This window comes from Echiichthys vipera (assembly GCF_963691815.1).
Source record: "Echiichthys vipera genome assembly, chromosome: X".
Taxonomy (NCBI): domain Eukaryota; kingdom Metazoa; phylum Chordata; class Actinopteri; order Perciformes; family Trachinidae; genus Echiichthys; species Echiichthys vipera.
In genome coordinates, this window is record NC_139825.1 from 39,099,509 (window position 1) to 39,114,877 (window position 15,369).

The 15,369-nt window shown below is 41.2% G+C and overlaps 1 protein-coding gene across 3 annotated transcripts in view; it reads left to right on the plus strand.

The window, feature by feature from the left end:
* The first annotated feature begins 3,916 nt into the window (after positions 1-3,916).
* LOC310965398 (nuclear receptor coactivator 3-like) overlaps positions 3,917-15,369 on the plus strand; it is a 37,038-nt gene continuing 25,585 nt past the window's right edge. For all 3 annotated transcript variants that reach the window (XM_083938961.1, XM_083938960.1, XM_083938962.1), the window contains exon 1: positions 3,917-3,992. The gene's annotated coding sequence lies outside the window, so the exon portion shown is untranslated. The remainder of the gene's footprint in view (positions 3,993-15,369) is intronic.

Consider the following 15,369-nt stretch of genomic DNA (forward strand, 5'->3'; position numbering starts at 1 on the left):
TTTCATATTTCTTAAAAATCTATAGATTTAATTGGTAACTACCTGTCTCCAGAAGAGTGTACCTGTGACTGATGGCTCAGTGCTCATTGTCAAAACTCAAATGGAACAGATAAGCTATCTACCTAACACTAAAATGCAGAATAGGCTATTCACCACTTTAGGAAAGACACATATAATTCTGTTAATTAATGGCATGTATCAGAGAGAGAAACACTAAGGTGATCGACGTTTAGTGGGTTCATTCGTTTTAGGGGTAAAAAATATGGTGGTATTGCTATTGTCACCATGTTTTTTTATTGTTTAAGATTTGGTTACTGAGAAGAACTTGCATGCACTATTGAGTTCCCTATGGCCTTCCTTACAGGAAGAAAGACAGCAGCGACCTCTTGTGGGCTCAGCTCCGTATATACTGGCCCAGTGTTATGAAATGTATTCATGTCAAAAGCAGCCAAATAAATAAGTTATACAAGGAGCACATTTGACAACCATTGGACAGAGGCTAAAAGATGTGTTGCTATGATAAAGCAGGGAATGCATGGGAGTGCCTATACGATGTAAGGTGGATAATGTGGTGAAGCCTACATCACTCACTGGTATAATGATTTAAACTACCTATTAAATGTATAATAAAAAAACAAATCCTTTTAGTTATAGACTCCTGGATAGGGTCTGATTTACCTGCAAGATGGGGCCTAGGAAATTGTTCTGACTGAACCCCCATGTATCCCACTCTCTGTGCACTATGTATATACAGTATGCACCTTGTCACCCTGAAGCGCATATTACTTACAGTGCCGGCAGCAGGCCATAACGTGCATCATAATCATATTTACCAAACCAGTGGTAATGCTATGCTGCATATACTACCTGCACTCGGACTCTAGTTTATGGAAAACACATTAACATTAATCATCTCATATTTATCCCAGCACCTTCAGCGCTCTGTACCATTGTATTGTTTTTTGCCCAGCTTTGTACTTGTTTTATGTGTCTCTTTCTGTGTAAGTACACAAAGGGTAATGATAAAAAAACAAGTCAAATTCATTGTACGTGCACACAAACTGGTCCAATAAATCAGATTCTAACTCTGATTGCTTGGAAATATTTCATATGTAAGCTCAATGTCAACACTGCATGCTTAAGAAAAATGCTTTACTTTCCTGTCGTTTTGTAGGGTAGTCCCGAATAAGTGCAGACATTGACACGCTAGATGGTGCGTTGACGTTAATGCATGTAAAAAAAAAAAAAGTAGCCTACTATGTGGCAGAAAGATACAAAAATAAAATGATTAAATTGCTGGGAAATGGCCGTGGAAAGAGTCAGTGTGGGTTTTCAGCAATGTAAGGATAATGCATATTTCGCAGAATGTCCAAATGTCGAAAGACTTAAAGTTAAGCTATCGTGGCTGTTGGGTTTAGCTTATCTCTCTCTTTCTCTGCTAGTTTACCAGAAAAATTGTAAAGTTACACCTAAAAAAAATGTGTTTAACATTACTGGAGATAAAAAAATGAGTCATGAGCGTCCGTTCAAAACATACTAATCTTGAGCATCACCCGCTCAGGACATTTACTTGATGTTTTAACGATGAAACAGTATTACTCCGGTGAAACTGCACATTAAAACGTAACTATTATGTTGTAAATATTATTGTGTCGTGTGTATCAGTCCTCACTGTAAATTACCGTCTGATATCCAGTCTGCAAACGATAAACCAGCGAGCAGCGAGCCCTGCAGTCCCCAAGATGGCGCACTAGTCAGATTATTGACTGCTCAGGTCAGTCCTTGGGTTGATCACCATGACCAGCCCTTGAACAGCTTTGAGCCTCCTCTGGATTCAAGGTCTTGATTATAATACATTTCAATGTGCTGTCTATGAAAAGGGAATTAAGTAACCTGCAGAAAGTCACCTTAAAATGTTTATTTATCCTTTACTTGAGACTAAAAAATCAAAAAGCACAGATCCATGCCTATAGTATGACATGGATCTGTGCTTTTTTATTTTTAGTTTCCACAATCAAACTATGGATTAAGCCATATGACATAGATCCGAATCTGATTATCCAGTTATCAAACAGAGAAAAACATGTACTTACAGGTTACGCTCTGTAGTTTCACTGTGTTTTAGTGACTTCATTTGATTAGCCTTATAGTTGAAGATAGTACAGCAGACAAGCAAAGTTATTTATACCGCTTTCTTGCAGTTCATATGCAGCATATATCGCCTTAAGAAAGCCTTGCAACGGAAAAGACAAGCATGTGTTTTACTTGTAGGTTTTACTGAACTTTAAACTTAAAAAACACTTTTAGATCCACGATAACATGGAGTTTTTTAGGCTACCTGAATGCTATATTTAAAATCATTTATTGTTATCTTGTTAAGTTATAACTTGTGTTATAGCTGATAGTAGGTATAAGATGTTTTTTGTGCTTTATTGTATCTGCATAGTGTTGAGAAGTTGGTGGATGGGGGTGGGGATGGGGTGGGAGCAAAGAAAGGCATGCTGTTAGCTGTTTGCAGGTAAACTAATCTGAATACATTAATGATTATGGGGCTATCTCCTGTCCTTTCAAACTGTTATCTCCTGTCCTTTCAAAGTAGCGAGGCTGAGTAGGGAGGGGGGATGGGATAAAGTGCCTCACACTCATTGAGGGGGGAGGTCAGTTTGCCATGTTTTGTGGGGGAAGGGGCACAAACAGAGGGCCACTGGGCCCCTCTTTGGGTCTCCATGGAATGTAATTGAGGCCCTCTCACTCAGGCAGACACACAAACAGACCAAAACACACACAAAATGCACAAGGCTTTCTTTAAATTAAACTTTTATCTATTTAACTTTTGGTGATTTAATCGTGTCATGGGCCATTAACAAGTATCTAACATGAGCAAACAATCCATCTGAATTCACCTACATATAATCATATTTTGCATCAATATTGTGAATAATGTGAATAATGTGGGTGACTTATTGCCCATCTTCCTACCATATCTGGGAGTACGCTATGTCTGTCAACAAGACGCAACAAAATGTTGTAAATTGGTAGCACAACCTCAAACACTATGACTTTGGTAATGAACCTTCTCAGCAGATCCAACCAAATAAACTATGGATATTTCCATCCTGCATACACACTCTATAATTCACCTCACCTCAAAGTTTTTAAGATTATTGCAGAATAATATTCACACGAAAAAGCAAGAAAGATTTTTAAGATTTTAACTCTGCTTCTTCTGTTCTTTACTCCCCTCTTCACCCCCATACTGCTGCTCTCCCTCCATCTTTGGCCCTCACCCCCTCCTTAGTAGTAAAAGCTCAAAACCTGCCTGAGGGACCATCATGGGGACAGTTCCCCCTATGTCCACACTGTTGCAGTCACTATATAAATGTAATAATTACAAGGTATTTATGTGATGCAGCTAATGGAGTGTTCTCTTTAACAATATAGAAACCATAAATTATGCTTATTTACTTCACGCCACATTTTGCACACCATGCATTCTGTCGAAATGCCTGCTTTATTAGTTCTGCACTCAAGTCAACACTCATACAATGTGCACACGTTTCCCCTAAATTATTTCCAAATGTGAACGTGTGTTCTTTTTAATTTGTGAAAGATATTTTTGTAATTATATGTAAAGTGATGATTAAATACTGAAGAGGTAGGCCTATAATGAGTGATTTGCTTAAAGCTGCTTCTCTGTCAGCCTATAAATAAGTTTTTAAATCTCTCCCCTAATAATATCAGTGACCGCTGCTCATAACGCCCGTGGGTATTGCTGCACGTGTAGTACGGTTGTGGAACGTGTCAAACAGTTTTGATGCAGCTCGCGAAGAGAAACAACTACATTACCCAGAAGCCCCTTCGCGCTGCTACAAGCTGGCTCCCTCCGCTCTGGGAGTGTTTCGCATTTAAACAAACACGGTCCTGCCGAAGATGGCGGAGAGTTCGTAGAGGCGTAAAAGAAACTGCTCCACTCAATGAAAGCGTCGAAGCCGGTGAGTTTCCCGTAATTAGTTGATTATACTATTATAACAGACTTTTGAACACTGACGGTAGTGTGTGTTTGAACGTACACGTTTGTCACACAGACAGTTGGTGTTGCCCCGCTTCCGAGCAGGCTGTGGTTTTTAAGCTACTGTGATACAACGAGCCACCTTACCACTGTCTGTTTGTTATAGACTGTCTATTATGATATAAGTGGCTCATAAACTGTATAAATAATATAATAATTAACGTTAAGCCTGGCTTGTTAATGTGCCACCCTGATCAGTGAACGTTATTAGTCGTTTCCATTATCCGCTAAGCTACAAAGTTTACGAGATTCAGGCTCTCTGATTCGCTTTGGTTCAGTAGCATAGCTGTTAATACTCAAAGCTCGTTAATGTTAACTTTGTGGAGCCACTGGGATGTGTTTTTGTTCACAAAAAACTGAAAAGCTTTCGGCAGTATTTTTTATTTTTTCTAAATCAGACTTGCTTTCCAGTTTCGGTCCAAACGGGGCTGCAGGAGTTGACTGTGTTGTGTTCACAGCTAACGTTAGTTACACGGTAGTAGTTTTCTTGTGTAACAGCATGAAAATAAAACTGATTCTTACTCTTTTGTTACGGTTTCCGGCTTTTATCATGAATGTAATGGAGGGTAAACACGTTTTAAACTTTATTATACATGTATTGTGGTTGCATTTTGGTTGTGGAATAGTTTTCTTACCTTTTATTTTGCTGCAAAAAATGCAGCACCATCTAAACAAATAGTAACAAACCAACTCATAGGAAGGGATAGATGCACAAATTGTCGCTTTATAAAAAACATGTTTTTATTTTATTTTTAAATTGAAGTCAACATGCTGAGGGTCACGATTAACCAGCTTGTATCTTCACTGTCAACCAAACTTGAACTGAGTAGCTAAGTGTGGCTGCTCTGGAGAACCCACAGCATCTGTTATTTATTTGCATGGCGATCGTGACATTACGTATCCGTGATTGTAATGGTTGGTATAATGGACCATCACAGTATGATACATGTTGGCTTTCACTACTGATAAATCATATTTAGATGCATGTGTGAGAGACTAGCAGAGAGAGAGAGACGGAGACTGGCAGAGGGAGATGGATGAGTTTCAGTGCAGAGGAGTATGATCTCTCACAGGGTTCAGGTAGAGTCCAGGTTTGCTTTCTCTGAGCTCGACATGGTGCTGAGCATTCAGTTTTCGAGGTGGTAAGAGGACATTCTTGAAGAGCGTGCTCATGTCGGCAGACAATGAGGAGGTAGGTTAGTCATTCCACTGAAACGGTTGGGGTTTAGGTGTGCTGTCGCTCTCTTCGCCTGGGGCCATCCCTGCCAATACTTGCAGGTATTTTCAGCTCAATGCTCATTTCAGCGTGAGAGTTTCAGGTGTTTTTGTCATATTACTGTACGGTCTAGCTATTAGGATGTGGCATACTGATGAATGCTCTGCTTATATGATTTCATGCAGTCCGCTCATTAAAAAAGCTGCAATATCTCAATAATGTCATTTGAAATAGGATGCAGCGGGGAATAAACAAGTGTGAATGGTGCTGCGCAGTCTTCAGCCATCAAAGGTGCGAACTTGTCTTCATTTTGAGTCTGATGGAATGCCATTACTCAAGCCCACGTATGTGGTATTTTTGTAAGTGGTAGAATGACCACTGTGGGAACCTGTCCAATGAACTGCTTCTGCTCATATTCTTGGCAAATGGAGCCCCCTGTCCCCTATTCTCTGTCCCTTTATCTACCACTTTCTTTCTCCCTCACACAGGGTGTCAGGCTGCATTAACAATGAATCAATCTTTGGGGGGATTCTTTGACTGCAGATGGGGTGAAGAAGTGACTGGGATGCATGGCTTTCGCTCTTTGTCTGCTGGCCCCTGTGCTCTCAATAATTCATTAACTTATCACTTTTTCTCATGGGACTGGGAGAAGTCTCTCTCTGGTGGCAGATTCTCTGGTTACAACAGATTACGTTATTGATAATCCAATGAGCATATATTTAGTGGCATTATTTATATTTAATTATTGCTCATGGAGGTTTCTTTTGATGTAGAGTATTTTAGCACCCTGTCAACAATACAATTAATACTGCAAAAAAACATGTCAGGTGTAAAAATACACTATATTGGGCTATTCAAATGTATTTAGAGACATCTGTAGCTCCAAGGTAAGGTTGGGTAATGTTTTGATTTTTCTCCAGCCAACTGTATTGTTAACACTGTAAGTGTAATGGAAGCAAAATAGGTTCACTGAATTTTTGTCAGTACGCTGAATTGAAACACTTGTACAAATTAGTGCAGTGCCTGTTCGGATTGCTTGTCTCCCGGTAGTGCTACTTGCAGCTTGCGAAGGACAGTCGTATATAAGCCCCTTTCACACATGCACTGCAAACCTGAAATTATCTAGACATAACCCTTTGAGGCTGTACGTGAGAACACAAATGTGCGATGTTGGACTGGGGACAATTACGCTAAAGCACGGCCAGGATCATCTGGTCCAAGTGTGAGTGTGCCCTAAACAGTGTTTGTACCATTTAGGACACACTCACACTTGGCCCATATGATCCGGGCTGCGCTTTAGCGCGATTGTCCCCCCGTCCCTCTTACACAGCGGAAATGATCCGAGCCGAGACTCGAATGCTTCTTGCTTTTACGTCATCACCCCTCTGAGATTTAATGTTGTCTGACACATCAGACCACCGCGAAACCTTCGGCGGCATCTTTTTAAATGTCCGCCGTGGGAAGGGTCGCATATAAATAGTCTCAGGGACGCCGTCCATGTGCAGCTTTACTAAATCCCACCCCTCTCAACCAGGCTGGGAAGCATGCCCTGCCTGGGCACAGAATAGTTGTACTCACATTGGTCAAACGAACTAGACTTTAGCCGCTTAGATCTGGGCATGGTATTAATGGCAAGTGTGAGTGCGCCCTTAATTTCTGAGTGAGCCATGATGTGAATAGAGCCCTTTATTCTCTGGTTTATTAACAGGGAGTAAATGGGCGTGTTGATGGCGTTTTTATCATGCTTTGGCCAACAGTGTAAACTGCCTATATGGAGTGAAAACACATCTGATACTGTTGTGTGCTGCATGTGTGAAAGAGGAACTCCGGATCCTATGACCAGGCCTGATTAGTCTGGTTCTGATTCCTTCCTTTATAGTTACGTTGCGCTGTAGCAGCATCATCTGTCGGCCAAACGGCACCAAATTTGTCATGGCAACTCAGACATCTTATCTCTTCACATGTCCACCAAATGTGGCTGCAGTACCCCGGAGCGTTCAGAAGATGTTTTGTAATATAAGTCCTGCCCACAGCCTTTGAGCAAACTTTGGGGGCCAGCTGTATGGAACATAAAAAATCTAAAAAGGTTACTCTTTCAGGCTTGGTCCATATTCTGTGTACCACATTTGGTGATGATTGCTCACAATTTATATGAATAGTAGCAAAAAAGGGACAGATTTGGACATGATTCAAAATGATGGAAAATCAATCTAGATGTAAATGCATCTAGAGGCGTGGCTCATATGAGTTAAAAATCCTGAAAGGTATGGTTCAATAGTTTCAGGTCAGGAGGTAAAGGTTGTGGTTATAGCACCACCATCTGGTCAAATTCAACATAAAGCATTGGGTCACCAACAACACAACAGTCAAGTATGAAATAGGTCGGATAATGTCAAGATATGCAAAGGAAGGAAAGGAGAAAGAAAGAGATTCCTTGCTTTATAGTTAGACGTAGGTCTGTGTTTAATATGTAATGTTTTTAAATAATTCAAAACTTTAGGACACTAATAACATTTTGGCGCATGATCTCCCGTTTTAACAGACCTGGGTAAATATTTCTGCTCTTTGGTTGCATTCATTGGGTCCAAAATACTTGTTGGCGGGTTTCATAGAAAAGGAGAAAAAATAAGTGGAGAGACACCTTTTGATTCTGTCTCTAATCTGTCTTTGTCAAGCTGCATTTTTGCATCGCTGATGTCTGAATAGATGGCATTCTTTTAGTGTTTGGCCAGTCTGTGTGCCTTAAGAGACACTAAGAGATAATACGTTTTCGTTTTGAGTAACTGCCAATGTGTTATGTGTTCAATTTAAGATTAATAGCTGTGTGAGTGAGAAGTGTCTCTTAGAGACTCTTCATGACACAGAGAGCTGAAAGGAAAGCCTGATTGTTTCCCCCAATTGAAATATGACTCCTTGGTCTTGGTACCATTTTGTTAGGCAGCAACCCAGGTAGCGTAGAGTAAGTCAAGAAAAATACCAGAGTTGCTGCCTTTGACGGATAACTTGCAATTAGTACTTGTCATTCAGGAAGAGAGTAGATCTTAACATTTTACTGGAGTCATTTAATGTTAATGGGATTTAGATCTACCAGGGCTCAACACTTACTTTTACAAGGGGTTGCCAGACTGGCAATCAAGCTTCAGCTTTTGGTTGCTGAAACTGAAAGTATGGTTGATATTTTTATCCGCCTTATTTTTGAGTAATTATGATACTATGCAGTTATTTGTCAAACAAAATGGGACATAAAAGAATTAAAACCTTAATACATTTTCTTTTAAGAAGTCTCCACAGTTAAGTTAACAACTTAATGTGCTTCACTGTTGTCTCTAAATAGATGCCTGTGAGTAAACACAAGTGTTGTCCGGTTCCAGTTCTGACTGAGACAGCAAAATTGAAATATCACTATCAAATATTTAAAAATCAGTTTTGGGGTGCATGTTTTGCTGTTTCCTGTACCATTTTTTATATGTTAAAAAGTGTAAAGCCTTGCCTGCTCGACAGTAACACACTTTACTCTGTACAGTTTAGACCTAACCCTGAATTGTCATTGGAGGCTGTTTTTCAACTAAGGTTTAACAAAGTTTCCTGTGGTCAGCTCCAGCGGTGTAAAACATCCTTATTAGTCCTCATCTCAAGGTCACTCGTGCAGTGATCTGTCGTGTTTGTTAAAGTGCACATACCCCCACACTGGTGTTAGTATCAACAGGTAGGTTTTGTCTACCTCTGTAGAGCTAAATATAGAAAACTCTGTTCAACAAGACAATCATGTTTCCGCTACTAAAATATTTAAAGCTACTTCGCCCAAACAAGTGAGAGTGAGAATATGAGAGGAGAGCTGATTGTTATTCACTAATCAGAGGAAGCCAGACAGCCCACTGAGTCCAAAGTCAAGTGGTACAGTTTGCACTCTTACTCTTTTTCAAGTCACATCTCATTCATCCCCTCGGTCCCCTCTTCTTCAACTCCGAGGTAATACCAAAGTGTTAGCTAGCTGAGCCATATGTGAGCCATGCACACTTCTAAAAGCCAAACGGGCAGCCTGAAGCAATCATTGCACCCAATTCCAGTTTATAACCAGCAAGGATTTGGAACAGTTCACCCTCTGTAGTCCTTGCTGATTGGACGAAGGCAAGAGTTTATTAGGGAAGGGGGTGCCAAGAGCTTTGTCCCCCTCCCCTCCTTGCCCTTCCTCTTTAACTTCAACTCCCCCTTTAACTTTCGCTCCCCCAGCTGAAGAATGCTTGTAAAACGGGTTCACCTGAACAAGCCAGTGGGAGGGTAGCTCCCTGGCCTAGTTTTGTTACCATCGTAAAATGTTTGCAAGACCTTGTTTGTGTTTTGTTTAGGGCCCCCTTTTATAAAAAATGCTTTGGAGGAGAGACAGCAAGGGTGAAAAAAAGTTTGGTTTGTGAGATAACTGCTACCAGATGCTCTCTGTGTCTGTTATTCAGTGTTAAGAGAAGGAGAAAGAGACGCTGGTAAAGAGAGGAAAAGAAAAGAAAAGAAAGACTGTCATTTCTGGATGAACCTCTCAACTGCTACATGGACACTCAATCTTCTCTCTGTCTACAATTTTCTCATCCCATGTACTCCACCTCTATCAAATACACAACGTTTGAAAAAGGTGTGTTAACACAGGTAAAATAGTTGCTTTGCATTTACAACCAAAACAACAAGGGGCTTTGGCCTCGACCGCTGCAGAGTGCACAGGTTCTTCTAAATATTCACAGAGCTGACATTTACTTCCCTCAGTACTCCGTCCTCTGAAAGTATGGAACAGTTTCAAATGGTCGGGAGGGTTCATTCCTTTTGTATACGTTGTTTTCCTTTCCCTCTCTGTATATCTCCAAGGTAAAACAGTTTGATGTTGCACTTATGTGGCAGTGGGGTGTGGTTTCTGGGTCTGTCTGGATTGAGAGCCAGCTGTGGCTGGTATAGCGTAGCAGTCGAAGTTGTAAGAGGATATGTGCACATATGTGACAGCGACGGTACATTGCATGTCACCTATAAACCTTATATTTTTACCTGCAATTTAAAAGCTCCTTTCATTAAAAGACACAAATTGCAGGGAGTGTGCAGACATTTGCTCACAACACTGTGCCAGACAGCATTTAGATTTCCACAAGTGCGATTTTTACTTTATTGCAGCCTTGAGTTCAAAGACAAGTCAATTTATGAATGACAGACTTCCACACCATCGTTAAAGGCTCCAGACTTACTACAGCATGTCAACACTGTCAAGGCATGTCTCAGATAATTTATTACTATCCATTCATTTGACAACACTCATTTCTTAATTGGAAGGATTATTTTTCTCTCCTTTCTGGATAAAGTGGAAAATGTTCCTTTCACCATTACTGCTCTTTGCTTCTGCTTGGTGATGTCACGCCTGTGCATGTGGCTTGTTGTTAAGGCAACACTCCAATCAAAAGGTTGCCTCCTGGCATTGCCCCTTCACATCAAGCTTTGCACAAATGTAGTATTTTATGTACCAAACAACAGTCACAAAAGTTGGCCAAAAGTCTGATCCAGCGTTTCGTGAGGAGGTGGCTCTATTTTTGGTGATCAGGCTTGTTTCTTGTGGTATTCATATATGTTTATCTGATTTTTATTGCCATACTGGAACAAGTGATTCTACTCTGGTATGACATAAATAGAAAACGAAGAGGGACCTGGTTTTACATCTTATTCGGACAGGACTTTCAGTTATTTTAGTGTCCGCCCGTGCTACAGTCTGGATCAACCAGCCAGACCATGGTCTGGAGAAACAGGTGGTCTTGGTAGGATCAAACTAAACCATAGTACAGTTGTCTTCTGGTGTGAAAGCATTTTGGCATTTTCAGACCTTTGGACTAATTAGAGCAAGGTCTGTTAGGCTATCATTATGTTATAAAAGTAGGGAAGCTCCTATGAGGAATTGCTTAGTGCGTACATTGTGAGTTGAGATAGCGTGCTGGTTGATGTGCTCAGAGCACACAGCTGTCAGTGATTGGAGCAGAGAGGACATTAGCAGTTAAGTGGTAGTACATGACCAGTATAGGTCTCAGTTTGTCTCAATAAATGCTGCAGCTCCTCAAGACCAAAGTAAAGTTCCTGTTTCTTGCTTCATAACAACGTAGCAGCAGCAACATGGGGAGAGCAGGAGTCGGAAAAAACATTCCCACACTAGAGAGAGGATATGAGAGGAGGGGAAAGCCTTTTAACAAACCAGTCGATTACAGTTATCGAGAGAGACAGGATATAAATATGTAATGTATAGTTCTTTGGTGTGCTCGTTTATTGCAATGTGAAACCAAAACAAACCAGATCGAACGTGTATAATGTAGAAAAAACATGAACCGGTGTGTGAAAAGGCCCATAGTTAGCTATAGGGGTGTAACGGTACACTAAAGTTACGGTTCCGTACGTACCTCGGTTTTTAAGTTACTGTACTGTACAGGACGGTACTGTTCAAAGTTAAAGTGAAATTCCGGTGTAAAATCATCCCAGGGTCGTTTTAGGCAAAGTTGGTCATCAAACAAGCCATTGAGATATTTTTTTTCGTGTATGAACTACTAATGTAGATTTTCCGGCGATTCACTAACAGCCTGCCGTGACTAACCCGGGATAGCTAGGGGCGGCGAGTAGGGTGCATTAAAACATCTTTTTTGACCACTCATACTGCTTTTAAATAACACCACACCTCTGCAGTAGCATGATAAGAGTCCTGACACATTAACCAAAGCACCAATAATGTAGTATGTGAACATGGAGTTTATTAAAAGAGTGTTTTGAAAGACTTACCTACTAGCCTCGGTACTAGATGCTCCATTCAAGTCAATTACCAAATACAATCCAAAAGGAAGGAGCCCATTGATGATTTATTCCAGAAAAACACGTAAACGTTGTGGTTTGTGGCAGACACGGTAATCCCTCTGCTTAAGCATTCGTTCTTTGGCGCTTGTAAGCTTTCAGTTTTGTTTCGCAGCCGGAAACGATCCAGAACCATTCTGTCTCTCTTTACTTCAAGTTGCAGGCTAGTCGTCTTTACCCGTGCCTGCACTCACTGTGTGTCTTCTGCAACACACGCCCCCCTGAGGTCTGCGTAATGTTTCGGTGCTGCAGGGAAAGCTGTGTGGGACATTTCACCAAACTGCTACAAACCACGTTTACGTGTTTTGCTGAAATAAATCATCAATGGGCTCCTTCCTTTGGATTGCATTTGGTAATCGACTTGAATGGAGCAGCTGGTACCGGGCCAGTAGGTAATACTTTCAAAACACTCTTTCAATGTGTTCACAAACTACATTGTTGGTGCTTCGGTTAATGTTTCAGGACTCTTGTCATGCTACTGCAGAGGTTTGGTGTTATTCGGAGCAGTATTAGTGGTGAAATAAGACGTTCTAATGCGTCCAACTCTACGCCCCGAAATTATCCGTGTTAGCCGCGGCAGGCTGTTAGCGACTTTCCGGAAAATCTACATTAATAGTTCATACATGGAAAAAATTGTCTCGATGGCTTATTTGATGACCCAATTTGCCAAAGAAGACCCTGGGATGATTTTTCACTGGAATTTCACTTTAAGGGGGAAAACGAACAGAAGTTTAATTAGTAAACAATTAAACACAACAGTTAAACAGTTCTGGCTGTCAGTATTAAAATACAAAAGAAATAAAATGTATAACAAAAAAAATAAAAAATACTGCTCCAATAAATATAATACTTCTTAAATAATTGCAACTGCAGAATTTGTCCGTTCTGAATTTCCTGGCAGGGATTGTTGAAGTAGTGGGGGGACCTGGGTTTGCACCACTTGGTTTGTTTCACGGCAGCGGTGACACCTGGATTTTTTTCAGAAAGTGTACATGTTCAAAATTAACTGGGGGGACGTCTGCAAGCTCCGGTTTCATGTTGTCGTTCGGCACACAGTTCGCTCTCTGTTCGCTAGCCTTCCATCCACACATCCTGTGCTGCAGCTATGCTGCCTGCACTACTACTCTCACCGACTCTCACTCGCTGGCAACTACTGCGCACCCATGCTGCGCAAGTGCAGGCGAAGTCGGAGGCAATACAGTTCGGGGGGAAGTTTTATGTTCCGCACCGCAAAACAAGACTGTAAATTTGCCATATTAACGCCATATTTACGGACCTTTGTCCACTTCTGTACCCGTCCAGAAGTGCCTGTACCGTGACGGTTCAGTACGAATACATGTATCGTTACACCCCCCTAGTTAGCGAGGATTCTAGCAACAGCAGATGCAACACATTTAAAAGGCTCCACATTGCAGATATGCAGCTGAGTTTTGCAAACATGTGGAGCGCTAACATCTGTTTGACAAAACTCTCTCTCTTACTGTACCAAAGTTGTTGGTTTATGGTATAGGATAATTTCCATTTCAGTCCAATCCGAGGCACCTTACGTAGTCTTCCATGAAGACATCACAAAATGAACAGACGGCAGTATATTTTCTTTTGTCCATACTTTTGGTTTGACAGTTTGAAAGCCTTTCTGAACCAATCAAATTTCATTTCATTTTGAGCAGTTTGTGGGTCTGCAGGAACACTGACCCTGAACCTTTTCTTTTTTTTTTATGGGTGAAAGCCAAGAAGGCAGTTTGAAGCAGAGGCCAGCATGTGTCAGCTCGATCAGCGTGAGACGTCCTTTGCCTGCTCCCATACAGTGTGAGGGACTTGATTAGCAGTGCAGGCTTAATCACTCAGCAGATGGGAACAGAGTGCAGAGTCACCAAGACAAAACACACCCCCAGTTGGATTATGGCTGTGTGTGTGTGTGTGTTTCAGGTCAGACTGAGCAATTCTGATTTGATTCCTAAGCAGATTCCTGAGTGTTGTGATACAAGCCCAGCAGAGTGTATTGTTTAGTTTTCACCCATCTTCCTTCCTCTGTGTGTCTTTCAACACTTGGTCCTTGTGACCTTTGTATCCAGCCTGTCCTCATAAGTCATTTAAACATGTGTTTAATAGTGTTAACCTGGAACTGAACGGCATGTGGTGGGCAGAATGTGTGACAGGGCTCTGTAAAGCACCATAAATGAAGGAACATAAAGAACGAAAACCTAAGAGTAGAGTACTACACTTTATAAAGTACACAAGGATATGGTTTATGTTCTTATTTTTATTATAATCCATAATTCTCTGCGTTTTATTGCACTGGACTGAAACAAAGCCAACTAAAATGGTCTCTCCTTGTGTGTCAGACTCTAAAATGATCCCTGTGATTCCAAGATTTTTAGGTGAATTCTTTCATTTTGTTTTTTGTTTTCCCATGGTTAACTGTTGGTCACCCTGAGATAAAATAAATAAATAAATGAAGTATTGAAAGTTTTCTAGTCAAGCATGGCTGCGAGGATTAAAAAAACCCAGCCGTGCTCCTGCTCTCCGTTACCCCTCGTACCTCATTTCTGGAATCTTTTTCACCTAGGCTCTGTCAACACATGAAACTGGCCAGTTGAAAGAAAGGAAAAGGAGTAGTAAAGGGAAAAATGAGAGATGGGAGGGGGTGCAGTTGTGAAACTGGCGTCAGACCATCTTTTGAGTAGAATTCTTTGCAGGGGTCGGAGTTCAGGCGCTGCAGTGTGGCGCTGTGATTGGCTGAGGAAAGGTGAAATGAAAACCACAGTAAACTTTTGACCCCGGCGCAGGAGCTCTGAAGGAACGCCCAGCCCCAGCTCTGGCGTGGTGGAACAGAGCCCGCTCTCTTCCTGTGTTTACTCCACCAATCCAACAGGGACGGTGGGGAGAGGCGGGGGAGGGCGCAGCGAGAGGGAGGGGAGAAAGACTTGAGAGCAAGAGGGAGGGAGGAAGGGAAAATCGTCTATACTTGCTGCGCTGCGGTTTGAAAATCTGCCTTTTTTTTTTATTGAGCGGCACAGTTGAAACGTGAACACAAACACACTGCTTATGACAAGCAAAGTTAAAACCATGCAATCTTTTTTTATATCAACTTGAAGTCTTTTTTTAATTTATTAATATATAAATATTGGCAAAAGTAATTACAATGGTTGACATATCTTCACTGAATTATCTGAATCTACGTGACATTTCTCTTCTCACTGAAACCCCATCAGTTGCTAGTGACGATGTG